Source organism: Schistocerca gregaria, chromosome X, assembly GCF_023897955.1.
Source record: "Schistocerca gregaria isolate iqSchGreg1 chromosome X, iqSchGreg1.2, whole genome shotgun sequence".
Classification (NCBI taxonomy): domain Eukaryota; kingdom Metazoa; phylum Arthropoda; class Insecta; order Orthoptera; family Acrididae; genus Schistocerca; species Schistocerca gregaria.
This window is the reverse complement of record NC_064931.1, coordinates 460706062-460719724: the sequence shown is the minus strand read 5'-3', so window position 1 is coordinate 460719724 and position 13663 is coordinate 460706062. Positions and strand designations below refer to the sequence as shown.

General features: G+C 48.3%; 1 non-coding gene across 1 annotated transcript; it reads right to left on the bottom strand.

Moving 5' to 3' along the window:
- Nucleotides 1-7584: 7584 nt before the first annotated feature.
- Nucleotides 7585-7656, bottom strand: Trnai-aau (transfer RNA isoleucine (anticodon AAU)). Its single transcript has one exon. It is a non-coding gene; the product is annotated as a tRNA-Ile (tRNA).
- Nucleotides 7657-13663: the final 6007 nt, after the last annotated feature.

Sequence of the window (13663 nt, the reverse complement as noted above, 5' to 3'; positions counted from 1 at the left end):
TATAAGAGTGCGAAGGTCTTTATAGACGATTTCGAGAAAACATTGTTTTATGTATTCAGAACTCTCTGTACGATACACACCACATAAACGCCGTAGTTGAAAAACGAAGGAATAACCGTTTGATTGCAGTACTGCTGATACTGCGTGAAATTTTAAATAGTCTGTTGACTGAAATTACCACTGTACCAAAATAACTAAAACATATTTAAGAAAAGCGACTAACAAAAATACATCTAACTGTTTCATACATTCCGTTGAAAATAAGGTTTTTCTTTCTGTGGCCGTATGGCTAGGACCTTCGTCTGGTAGACCGTTCGCCTGGTAGAAGTCTTCCATGTTGACGTCACTTCGGCGACTTGCGTGTCGATGTGGATGAAATGATTATGACAACGTCAACACAACACCCAGTCCCTGAGCAGAGAAAATCTCCGACCCAGCCGGGAATCGAACCCGAGCCGTTATGTATGACATTCTTTCGCTCTTACCTCTCAGCTACCAGGGGGCGAACTCTTGGTCTTTATTAATACAATTACTCTTCCTGCTGACACTCGCCGGTGCTCACTTTGACCTGCGAGAGTTACTTGCGATAAAAGAAATCTCGGTTTGGTGGTTGGTTTGGTTCAAATGGCTCTGAGCACTATGGGACTTAACATCTGAGGTCATAAGCCGAGTAGAACGTAGAACTTGTTAAACCTAACTAACCTAAGGACACCACACACATCCATGCCCGAGGCAGGATTCGAACCTGCGCCTGTAGAAGTCACGTGCCTCCCGACTGAAGTGCCTACAACCGCTCGGCCAGCTCGGCCGGCTGGTGTGGTGGTGATATAATTCGTTTTATTGGTGTGAACCAGCCTTATTATTCCAGGAAACTTATGCAAATATTATTTCGATTAGTGTGCAGATGTGTATCAACTGCTCCTTCACATTAGCGTTACAATACATATTTGATGTTCGTTTTGCCACTTTTCTCCTAGACGGCTGTGGGAAAACCACATGGAAACCATATACAGACCGGCTGGCACACTAGTCTCGGAACGAACTGGAACTGAACCCAGATAACCCGCGCCTCCCCCAAATCTGCTCCACAGTGCATAGACATGATGCCACACTACCGCACCATTGGGCTGGTGGTGATGGTAGACGTATGTGAAAGGGACACTATGTAACTGATAAAAACTGCTGATGTCGATATTTAAAAGATACGATATTTCTAGATATCAGAATCGATTCGTAGACCTAGCTCGTTTGTTTCGTTGTTGTTGTAAGGCGAATCACATGCCCCTCGAACACTGCGCATTCTACAAGGCATAGTAGATAAATCGACTGTGTGATTTCATATAACTCTTCTCTCGAGACTGTTTCACAGAGGGCACACCATAATGTGAACGTATGGGTCCTTGTCGTAGCCTCCCTCTGTAGTGAAAATAGTTCCGCTGGCTGCTCAAGTATGTAACCCATATTTCTCAATGAGAACTAATTTATTAGCACTAAAATTAAACTAACCAGAGACTGGCCAGTGGTACTTCAAGGAGTGTCGGTCACTGACTGTCAACATCATATCAAATGGAAATGGCGTACTTCAACAACATGAATCTGCGTTACTTCACAGACATGCCCTTTCTTCTACCGTCAGAATCTGCAGTATTGCCAAGGGCGGTATCGTCTCATCTCTGGAAGGTTTTTAAGGAAAGGATAGCTTTAAGTACAGCAAGAAGGATATAACTGAAATGTTTTACTTCCTTCAATACTAGCGGTGGAGCCTGGTATCGTACGGGTAACGCTAAGTATCTACGGAAGAACGCTTTGTCTGGCGTAGCATAAATTTTGTTTATGTGGCACTGTGTACAATTGTGACTAAAATTCAAAGGACAATAATGGTTCAAATGGCTCTGAGCACTATGGGACTTAACTTCTGAGGTCATCAGTCCACTAGAACTTAGAACTACGTAAACCTAACTAACCTAATGACGTCACACGCAACCATGCCCGAGGCAGGATTCGAACCTGCGACCGTAGCGGTCACTCGGTTCCAGACTGTAGCGCCTAGATCCGCACGGCCGGCAGGACAATAATAAATAACTGAATATTATTACATTCATAGAACTTAAACTATTTAGGCAATGCACCTCAAGAACTTTCGCAGAAGGTATGAACCCTATCTGTTCTATATTTAATTGGAGATATCTACGAGCTATTGCCCTGCTTGGTTAATCTGCAGCGCCAGTTCAGTGCAGACTGCTGTCACTTGCTGGCGCGGGACAGTACAATGCTGTCACTGCTGTAGCTCTGATTATCCTTCGTTTTTTTTACTTTCCCTGTTAATATCGAGTACATATATCGATAAAAGGATTATCGCGCTAACTAATGAACTATTGCTCTATCGAATGGAAACACAAAATCCTGCCGGCCAGAGTGGCCGAGTGCTTTTAGGCGCTATAGTCTGGAACCGTGCGTCTGCTACGGTCGCAGGTTCGAATCCTGCCTCGGGCATGGATGTGTGTGCTGTCCTTAGGTTAGTTAGGTTTAAGTAGTACTAAGTTCTAGGGGATTGATGACCTCAGAAGTTAAGTCCCATAGTGCTCAGAACCATTTGAACCAATCATAAAGTTCTGCTTTATAAATCTTCTGTGCATGTGAATGTATGTGTGTGTGTGTGTTTGCGGGCGTGTGTGTGTGTGAGCGCGCTCGCGCTCGCACGCGCGTGTGTGTGTAACGGAAAACAAACTAACCCTCTCCGTCGACATGACACTAGCTACACATAGCATAAAGAAATACGTATATCTGCCGAAACAACAGACAAGATGCTCCTAACGAGTCTTGGTAGTAACTCCCTGAGTACTAAGTACCATGGGCCTAATCATGTCGATGGCCTTACTCTGTAGTTCACAATAGAACGAGAACAGCTCAGGATCGGTGGACATTTCGTTTCTGGGATAACTATCCGTTCTTCAATGCACGACAAATTCAGTAAGCTTTCAGCCTCGCTGTTAGCAGCAAGCCTGTCATAAGTCGTTTAAGGGAAGGTGGACGGGGAGTAAGAAACGCTGTTGTGAAAGAGACATTATATGTTTCTTACATGGAAGTCCACCTTGCTTTATCTGCTGCAAATTTGACAGAAATCCCCCCGTTTCGAGACGACTGATTTTCGCTAGTGAAACAGATATCTGTACGGCACCAACATGGAAAGTACTTGTTTACCGTCCAAAAGGTTCTAGGTATGATACAAAATAAATTTTTAGTTACGGAACTAGTGAGAGGGAATTTTTAAATGTGTGGTTACGGATATCGGCCGAATGGTGCGGTCTCCTATGGGGAGTGGAAGTAAGACTTGATTTGCGCAACTATATTACAGGCTTGGAGAATGTCATGTTACGTTTCTGTGAGAAGGATATTTTTGTAGGAGCAGGTCATGTTGTAACATGATTGCTTGCCCATTATGGATGACATAGATAACAGGTGGTTAGAGACCACAGGAATGTTACTTCAGTGGAATGACAATCCAAGGAGCAATCCCATCTAGAATATTTTTGCAGAAACGGTCAGAATGTTAAAGGAAAAGGAACATTCACTGTATACTGTTCGCATTCTTTCGGATATAATTCATGACGCTTAGAACGAGTTGCTTTGATGTGCAAGTTATGTGCTAGAGTTGCCGGCTCAATGCCCAACAGACTTACGGATGATGAATGCAAAGTCGATTCCGAATAGCGTCAGCAAGAGTGATCTTTTTTTTCAGTCTAGTTTGTGACGTCTAAGCAGTGATCCTACGTAAGATTCACATTTCCGCCACAGGGGAAACAGCACTCACGTCAAGCTTCTTGAGAAGCGGCGGAGTTCTCTGAGAAGTAGCACGAGTTTTCCACAAGAAAATGCTTGAATTTTAGTTCATTTCATACAAAGCGTTCTTGTTGTCACATAGTTTGTGTTTTGACACTATAATCTACGGCTTCATTGAATTGTTATTTTTTTAAGACTCCGCTCCTCTATCGGTAGAAACAGACCCTAATATGGTAACTTCGTTGTCCTTCTGTATGTTACTATTTCTCAGGGATGGATAGGCGTATTAAGTTGAAACTTGTGGCACTTACTAACGTATACGGTCACTTCGCGGGGTAAGGAATGTAAGTGTCTAAGGCAATGCAGTCAAAAGGACGTTTGTGTCATACTTTGATACTCGCAGACTCGCTCGTCAGAACATATAGGTTTCTTACCGGTGATCTAGAATCATGTAATTTGGCAGCAAATGTGCATTGACAGTGTAAGTAAGAGAAAAAGTCAAAAATTGTAAATATTTAACCATATAATAGAAAAAAGTTTTTTCATTTGTTGTCAGACTATCCGTCTTTTACAACCCACTTTTTTTACAAAAATTAAAACTTAAAAATTAACATTATATAAAACTTCTTCGAAATTACACCGGGTACACCGCCAACTTTTTGTGAATGAATTAGGTTAATATCATGTTTCAAGATATAAGGGACCAATGAAAAGTTTTAAGCCACAGCAGATGGCTGCCGCCACACCACACAAAGCGGTATTGGTGCAGCCTTCTTCGACCATTAGGGATGACTTCATTCTGCTCAGTGTTCCGACCCGACGACGGTGACAGTTGTCTCACGACTGGTTTATGGCACTGTTCCACATGACCTCCTAACTTACTTACTGCTCAAAATTACGGAAGACGCCGTAGTTAAAGTCTCCTAGCGCCGGATGACTCCCTGTGGATATTTACAGAACTTTTCAGTATTTACTGGCTGCCAAATTGAGACACATCTGTCGGGAGATTACACCCCCGCGGCGCCGTTCCCCGCAGCCTACTTACAAGGAATGATTACTCCGGTTCACAAACCGACAGGTGGCGCTCAAATACGTCATTACTGCCCGCAGACACTAGTCAACTGCGACATGAATGTATTCACCACACTATTTTCAGACCGTATTCAGCCAATCCTGCCTCACGTTATCTCACCAGATCAGGCTTCCACCAACAACATCCACTAAGTACTATATCAATACAGTGACATAATCGTCCTAGCGAGGGCACGACGCATGCCGGGAGCGCTGGCATCACTAGATTTTAGCCAAGCTTTGGATCAAGAGGATCATGTGTACATAATGTACGTTGTCCAAAACAAGCAGTATCCATAGCAATTCATACACGTCATTATGCGCATCCTACAAGGGGCGACCTCTGAGGTGCTTGTTAACAGGTGTCTCACGCAGTCCCACCCGATCTCCAGATCGGTGAGGCGAGGCCGCCCCCTGTCGATCTTAATCTACGCACTGGTACTGGAACTGCTCCTCTGTGGCCTCTGTCAACGCCTCACTGGACTTACCTTACGTGGCGTCACATTTCGCTGTACAGCATAAGCAGATGGCCTGTTTCTCAAGCTCCGCACCCACGACGATGTAACCAGTGCAATGGAATGGATAGCCACATACGGTGTGGCTTCCGGCAGCTGTCTCATCGTCACCAAATTAGATGCACATACGAGACAGGTTGACACCAGCGTGTGTCGACCCCCTACAGATTAGTAGTACTATCAGATGTTTCGGAGTAGAGTTTCACAACGACATACGGCGCGATGCGGCCATTAATTACCGCCGCGTATTACAACAAATTCGGGTCCATATTTCCAACTTTCGTCTGCGGACCCTCGACATTATTCAAAGGAAACACTCCGCCAATGTTCACCTAGCGTCGTACCTTCCATACATAGTGTGTTCTCCCAATACCGTTACTGATGGCTAGACATATATTAGCGGCATTTGGGGCCTGCGTCAGTACAGGCATGGCCTTCAAAGTCAGCTATGAATCACTGACCTTTCCCCGGAGGTCTTGGCCTAGATCACGTCAACGACAGAGCGGTGGCCCTGTTTGTCAGCTTACACATCAAGCTGTGGAGCCACCGCAGGAGAAGTTTGATGTGTTTCCTGACCGAGTCCTTAGATCCTTCCCCCATTAGGCCCCCTCTGACGACATAACACTTACCTCCACCTATCTACTACCCCAGTCACTTTTACGTTCAGCAAAGTACCACCGGCGAAAGAGGCGACGGCGCAGTAAATATATCGCTTCTTTCAACAGAGGTGCCCCCCAAACGTCGTCGAGGTTAATGGCCGTCATGAAAGTTGGTGTGACGGACGATACACGCGGTTACACTTGATACTGAGTCCGATAAACAGTGTACATTACAGTCAACGGTAAACAAATCACCCGGTCACTCCTCTACAACAAAAAAATTGCGGAATCGTCTCTAAGTGCAGACTGCAGAGTACCAGACGCGGTCGAGCAGGGTCTCAGATATGGCGCGGGAGAAGACGTATGGCATTTTGTTCGACTAATTTTGTGCTGGTGGCCCCGGAACATGTCACACCTTGGCTTCTACTTTTTCCTGATGAAGTGCATTTCCTGTGCACCAAAAGTAACGCAGTTAAGTGAGTCAGTGGGCACTCGGTGCTATAATTATATCACGATGGATCTAAAGATGCATTGGAATTTTGGAACTACCTACAAGAACTTAATTGCAAGAAAGTATGGAACCGAAAGTATAGACAGTATTCTTCTAACAACTTAGGAGTACCGTATGCGACCCTCCACGCAGCTCTATCATCAACACTTAGGAGAAGATACCCATTGACAGAGCTGACAAGAACACAACTGATTACCGGTAGAGTAATGTACAGCATATGTGGAGGCATACCTAGATGATGAATCGCGGAACACCCTTTCGCATCATGAATGAAGTACATCTTCCATTTCCTTTTATACAGGGTGAGTCGCTAACTATTCTCACCAAGAATAACTCCGAAAGTATGATAGTAGCTGAAAAGTTTGTTGGACAAATGTTGCAACAAACAGTGGGTGCCATAACATGACGTCGGTTTTTTGTTGCTAGGCGGGGTTGCGTCAGAGGTATAAAGGTCAACTTTATAGGTGGTATAAAGAAATACAAATTTCCGAGTATTAATATCCTCTCAGCATTATTAATACCTTACCAACGGCCTTGCCGCATTGATAACACCGGTTGCCGTCAGATCACCGATGTTAAGCGCTGTCGGGTTGGGCTAGCACTTGCATTCGTGACCACCTGGTCTGCCAAGCCCTGTTGGCAACGGGGTGCAGTCAGCCCTTGTCAGAAAAATTGAGGAGCTATTTGACTGAGAATTAGCGGTTCCTGTCTCGTAAACTGACATACGGCCAGGAGAGTGCGTATGTTGACCACATGCCCCTCCATATATGCATCCAGTGATGCCTATGAGCTGAGGATAACACAGCGGCCGGTCGGTACCGTTGGGCTTTCAAAGGCCTGTTCGGACGGATTTTAGTCAGTTTTATTTTTTTTAATACCATGACGACGCCGAGGGGACACTGTGTCCAGGCCTCGGGCTACCACTCTGACTCCTACCCACTCAGCCCTACCCGTCCTCTCTGCCCTCTCGTCCATGCCACCTTTCCGAGCAACAAATTTTAAAAGTGGCAAACTCTTGAGACATTGAGCCACCCCATCAATGTCTTGAAGATCGAGATCTACTGTCATTATGTTATGCATATAGACTGAAGCGGCGAAAGAAAATTTTTACCAAGGCCAGGAATCGAATCTGGGTCTCCTGCTTATTAGGCAGGTGCGCAAACCACTAAGCCACCATGGTGCAGCGGTTCACACAACTGCACAGATTACTCTGGGAGGCCTAACTCAAGTCTCATCACTGCCGCCCCAGTGTACTTTAGATTCACCTTTTCACATGAATATATCATTTGTTTAAGTATCTGAAGCTAGGTTTCCGACTGGATCAGTCACTTGCATTCGATGCTGAGATACTATTCCAGAACATGGACAGCCTCGGAAATTCTGTTCGTGTGTAAGGGGGCATTTAAAGTAGACTGGGGTGGCAGCAAGAATTTGGATCAAGGATGGAGGCGTGCCAGTGTAATGTGTGCAGTTGTGCGAACTGCTGTGTCAAGGTGGCTTAGTGGCAGCAGTCGGCCTTTGGCTGTGGAGCGGTGCGGTACGTCCCGGCCGCTCCGTGTCGCGTGTCCGGGTGTGTTGTTGTTTACCGCGCCGGCGCGCTAGTGTTACGTATTGCCGTCACGTTCCTGACACACGATGGCTCTTTCGTATCGGAAAGCCACGATCAAGCTGCAGTTCGACACTACGTACTCTAGACCCAAGGCCCACGAAGTAGAGCGTTTTTTACGCGATGTGGTACATGTTGATCCTAACGAGCTGATCGGTATCCACCTATCTATTGTCTCCAGCGTCGTATATCTTAAGTTCACTGACGACGAAGCATGTGAAAAACTTCTCAGACGCTCGACGGCAGGTTATCGGTTCTGCCACTCAGACGGAAACGTGGGTGTGGTGACGCTTGAACGTGCTGGATTGGGAATCCAAAATGTGCGCGTGTTTGAGCTCCCTTTTGAAGTTCCAGCGGATTTGGTCACCCTTGCTCTTCGACCCTATGGAACAGTTCTCGGCCATACGGCCGAAAAATGGAAGACCTTCGACACCTACCCTGTCCTTAACGGGGTGCGACAAGTCCGTATTGACCTGCATCGCCATATTCCTTCGTATCTCACGATCGCTGGTTGCAGGGCAATAATTATTTACGACGGTCAGCCGAGAACCTGCTCCGGTTGTGGCCAGACGGGACACATGCGTACCGAATGCCTTCAACGCCGTCTCGCGCAGACACCCTCGACCGACCAGATTCGTCCGTCGACACCGACCTCTCTGCCGATTACGTATGTTGCGGCGGCGAGACGGGAGACGCCAGCTGTATATGACGACCCCACTGTATTGGTGCGAGCTTTGGAGGACCCTGCAGTAGCTTCCACGGAGCCCCAAGCGTCTTTCAGTGCTGATGCTACTGATGTCCTTTCGTCGGACCCCGGCGCACCGTCACAACGGCTCGCCGACGGTGCGATGGAAGTTGAAGCACAGGATGCAGCGTCCTCCCCTTGCCCTACGTCGGAAACAGAGGCGCGGCAGCGTAAGCAGAAATCACCCAAGCGTCATAAGAAGCGGCGCAAGACAACCGACGACGTAGAACAGCCCGAGGCGACATCGCTGGATGACGAGGTGCCTCAACCGCTCCACCGCGCCGACACAGGCGACCCTAACGTCTCACACGGTTCGACGTCTTCTCCCACTACCGCTGGGTCTGGACCACATGGGGATGCGGGAGATCACCGCAGCTCCGACACCGGGGATGCACCCTTGCCTCCGTCTGCCTCTCGAGATCCAGTGGTGTCAACGTCCCTGGGCGACTGGGCGCAGGAGATGGAGTTGCAGGATGCGTTTCAGAACCAAGACGATGCACCGATGCCGATGGCAGCGTCTACGCGGCCGGCGACAGACGCCTAGGACGGCATGAGCACCTCTCGTCGCTGCCTAGCACTTCGCAAGAACGGCGCTCCACGTCACGACTACTGCGCTCCTGTCATACCATGGTCACCTCCCGAGACTTGATGGACCAGGCATACCGCCTCGCCACGATCAACGTCAATGGCATTACATCTGATGTCAAGACCCGTATGCTGAAGGATACGTTACGCGCTGCGGATCTGGACGTTGTTTTCCTTCAAGAAGTCCGATCAGGACTCTGTCTCGATGCCTACGGATATGACGCCTACACTATGCCTGCAGATGTGGGCGGCGGAGGTACGGCGATTCTACTGCGGGAAGGGATAATGGCCACTGATGTCTCCTATTTACCGTCGGCCCGGGGGGTCGGACTCACGATTGGTACAGTACGTCTGGTGAACTTATATGCTCCTTCAGGCACCGGCAAAAGGAGAGAACGGCGCACCTTTTTTGCCGAAGATATAGCCCCGCTCTTCCAGGGCCATACCGACCACTTGGTAGTAGGCGGCGATTTTAATTGTGTGCTCCGCCCATCCGACCAGGAGCCACACTATACCATCTGCCCGGCACTCCAGGCACTTGTACAGGACTTGGCCTTGTTGGACACCTGGATCATCCAACACGTCGACCGTCGAGCACACACCTACTTTACTAGTCACTCCGCGAGCCGTTTGGATCGAGTCTACGTCACCCGCGGCCTACGATCGGCCGTTGTCGACGCTGAGATGTGGCCGGCAGCGTTCACGGATCACCTCGCATATGTGTGTACTCTCACCCTTCCCCGCCAGCGCGTCCGCCGAAGTAGGGGTCCGTGGCGCCTCAATGTGGCCCTTCTCAAAGAGATAAATTGCAGACGCGCAGTCGAGTCCACATGGAGCACTTGCCACCGGCGTTTACCCGCCTACCGTTCTGTACTTCAATGGTGGTTACGGTGTGCAAAACCCGCACTGTGCCGAACATTAGTCAGCTATGGACGCGACCGAGCGCGCTGGTATACTGCGACTACTGATTTTTACTATACTGCGCTCCGCGAACTGGCTGTACAACCGCCGTCGCCAGAGCGACAATCAGCAGTACAACGCGTCAAGGCACAATTGCTTCGTATCAACGCCGTACGTCTTGCGGGTGTGCGGGTACGAGCGAGGACGACTGATGATGTTCGTGGTGAACGACCTTCCCTCCACCATATCATTCAAGAACGCCGAAGACGCAAGAGGCAGCTCATTACCGAGGTTGAGACGGAGGACGGGCGACGCGTTGACGCACAAATGGATATCGTCCGAGCGTTCACACAGTCATATAAACTTCTTTACGAGAGGGAGTCCCACATGAATGTAGGGGTCAGGGAAGTCCTATCTGACCTACCAGTCTCTCGGAACCTACAAGATGATGCTACGCTCTTGTCGGCGGTGACTTTGGAAGAACTGCGAGAGGCTCTGTTGCGTGGCTCTCCCAACAAAACGCCTGGCCCTGACGGCCTCCCTCTTGAATTTTACAAGCGGTTCTTTGATCTCATGGGCCCAATGTGGGTCAGGATGTACAGTGAACTCCTGGACGCCGATTTTCAGATACCATCTGACTTTACTGAGGGTCTCTTGATCCCTGTGCCCAAACCCGGCGGAGGCCGTCGCCCTCTTGATTTTCGCCCGTTGACAATGCTAAACACTGACTATAAGCTGTTGACACGCATGCTCCGTGAGAGGCTCAAACCTACGGTAATGGCGGCCATTCACACTGATCAAACCTGCCTCGGGGGCGACACTAATGTGTTTACGACTTTAAGCACCTATAGAGACGAGGTGGCGCTCATGCAAACTTGCCGCCTCCAAGGCGCTCTTGTTGCGCTGGACTTCGACCATGCTTTCGACCGCGTTAACCATGGTTTCCTGCGTGCTGTTATGGAACACATCGGTGTCCCGCGTCTGACGACGTCTGTTGTGCTTCGATTGATCCATGGGGCTGTCACGAGGATTATGATCAACGGCTGTCGGTCCGCCCCCGTCCGTGTCAACAGGTCCGTCCGGCAGGGTTGTCCTCTTTCTGCCATGCTCTTCGCCGTTGCCCTCGAACCAGCTCTTCACGGACTACGGCGACGCTTAGAAGGACTTACCCTCCGTTCCGTAACCTTTCGATGTGGTGCATACGCCGACGATGTGATGTTCTTAGCACGGTCTGGTGACGAAATACACACGGCGTTTTCCTGGCTCCACCAGTATGGGGCGGTGGCAGGCAGTGTGCTCAACCTTCGGAAATCACGCTACATGGAGGTAGGACGAGGAATGCCTGCAGGTCTGGCCGTACCTCTGACAAAGGTCCCGATGCTCAAGTGTTTAGGGATATCACTCCATCGACAAATACAACGCACGGCGGCCTTTACGTATCGTATGGTCTTACGACGACTCCGTTTAGAGGCTCGTCTCAATAAATTCAGATCATTGAACATTTTGCAACGGGCCCAATACGTTAATGTGTACATGGCTTCTCACCCTAACCATTACGCCCATGTACTGCCGATAACGGACACGATGGCTTCCAGGATACAGGCAGTGTTTGGACACGTGGTGAACGATGGTGCTGTTTTCAAGATCCGTTTTGTTACGCTTACTTTACCCTTCGACAAAGGCGGTGTTGGACTCACTCACGTCAAGCACAGAGCGCTGGCACTGTATCTCCGTTCCATGAGGCGACTCTGGCTTTCACCAACAGCCAGTCTCCCAGGCCTACTGATTGAAGAAGTGGCCCCACGTACGCTGTACCCACCGGTACCAGTTGGACATTTATCGCCCTCGCTGTCACACATTACAACGTTTTTCGTAGAGCATAGCTATGTGTTGCGGGTTATATCGGAGACACGGAATCCGACAGCGAAGACTTATTATAGTGCTCTCCAGCACTGGACTCCGGATAACGACATTGTACGGCGCCACCCTACGGTCGACTGGCCACGAGTATGGCGAGCCATCCACGCGCCGTTCCTGTCTACTTTCGTGCGTTCGACGTGGTATGTGGTCGTTAACGAGAAACTTCCAACCCGACAACGGCTGCATGCCATTCACCTAATTGACGACCCTGTGTGCCCCCGTTGCACGACGTTAGACACGGACGAACATAGACTGAACTGTGGCCCCGCGCGTGAGTGCTGGAAACTGATCCGCCAGATCCTGGCTTTCCTGCTCCGCCGCCCCTACGTTTCGATTTTACCCCAAGAACTCTTTCATCCCGACGCTGTCTATTTCCCTATGACCCGGATGAATGCGGTTAATTGGGTACGAGGAATGGCGATACACTACATATACCGCGATGGAGACAAAGACGTCCTCGATTTATGGTACTATATGATCGACGAGTTTCTGGTCTTAACGAACAGACAGGATTACCGGAACCTTTTTGCGAACTATTTGGGTTCGTCATTCATGGACCGACCACCCAGCTGGGGTGTGCCGGGTGTGAGAAGACATTAACTTGTAGATGTGATCTTTCCACGATTCCCCTATGGTAACAGAAACAGTCTCTGACTGTGTGCAGCGGCCCCGGGCGCTCCAACGATTGGTGGCTGGTGATGTCCAATGCAATGACGACCGCCCGTTCCTGGCCGCCCGCCTAGCAATGTGACCGCGGCGAGCAAGATGGCCCTTTTTAGTTCACTTTATTGGCAACTTTTTGCGCATGGCTGCCTTGTTTTTTTTTTATGCATTCTCAAAAAAAAATGTAGTTAGTAGTTTGTGAAATAAGCATTGTAGGCTGTGATTATATTTTTGTTGAGCTTAATAATTAGTGTATGTAGAAACACCATTTTCTTTAAGTATTCATTGACATATTTCTGTACATGTTATTTGCATAAGTGCCTTAGTACAACTTCAGTTTTGTGGCTTTGTCATCGCATTTCCATGAAAGTAACCAAAAAGATGGGAGGTTATTTTATGCACAGACTGATTTTTTCTTTTCTTTTTTTGTAATATTTTTATTTTCCATTTGAAGTGTAAAATTTGAGCTTAATTGTTATGTTCTGCACCACAAAGGTGAAGCTTTGTAAGACTTTTCCCAATATAAAAAAAAATGGGAAAAAAAAGTGGCTAGGGCACCTGCCACCAAGCAGGAGACCTCGGTTCGATTCCCAGCCTTGGCATAAATTTTCACTCGCCACTTCAGTCTACATACATAAAATCATATTTGTATCAGGCCAGTAAGGTCTCTGAAATTGTGCCATTTCATTTTTACTGTTGTTAGTTGTTACACTCAACTCTGAGTTCAGGACATATATTTCTATAATGTCGGTAAATGTGAAGGGTACA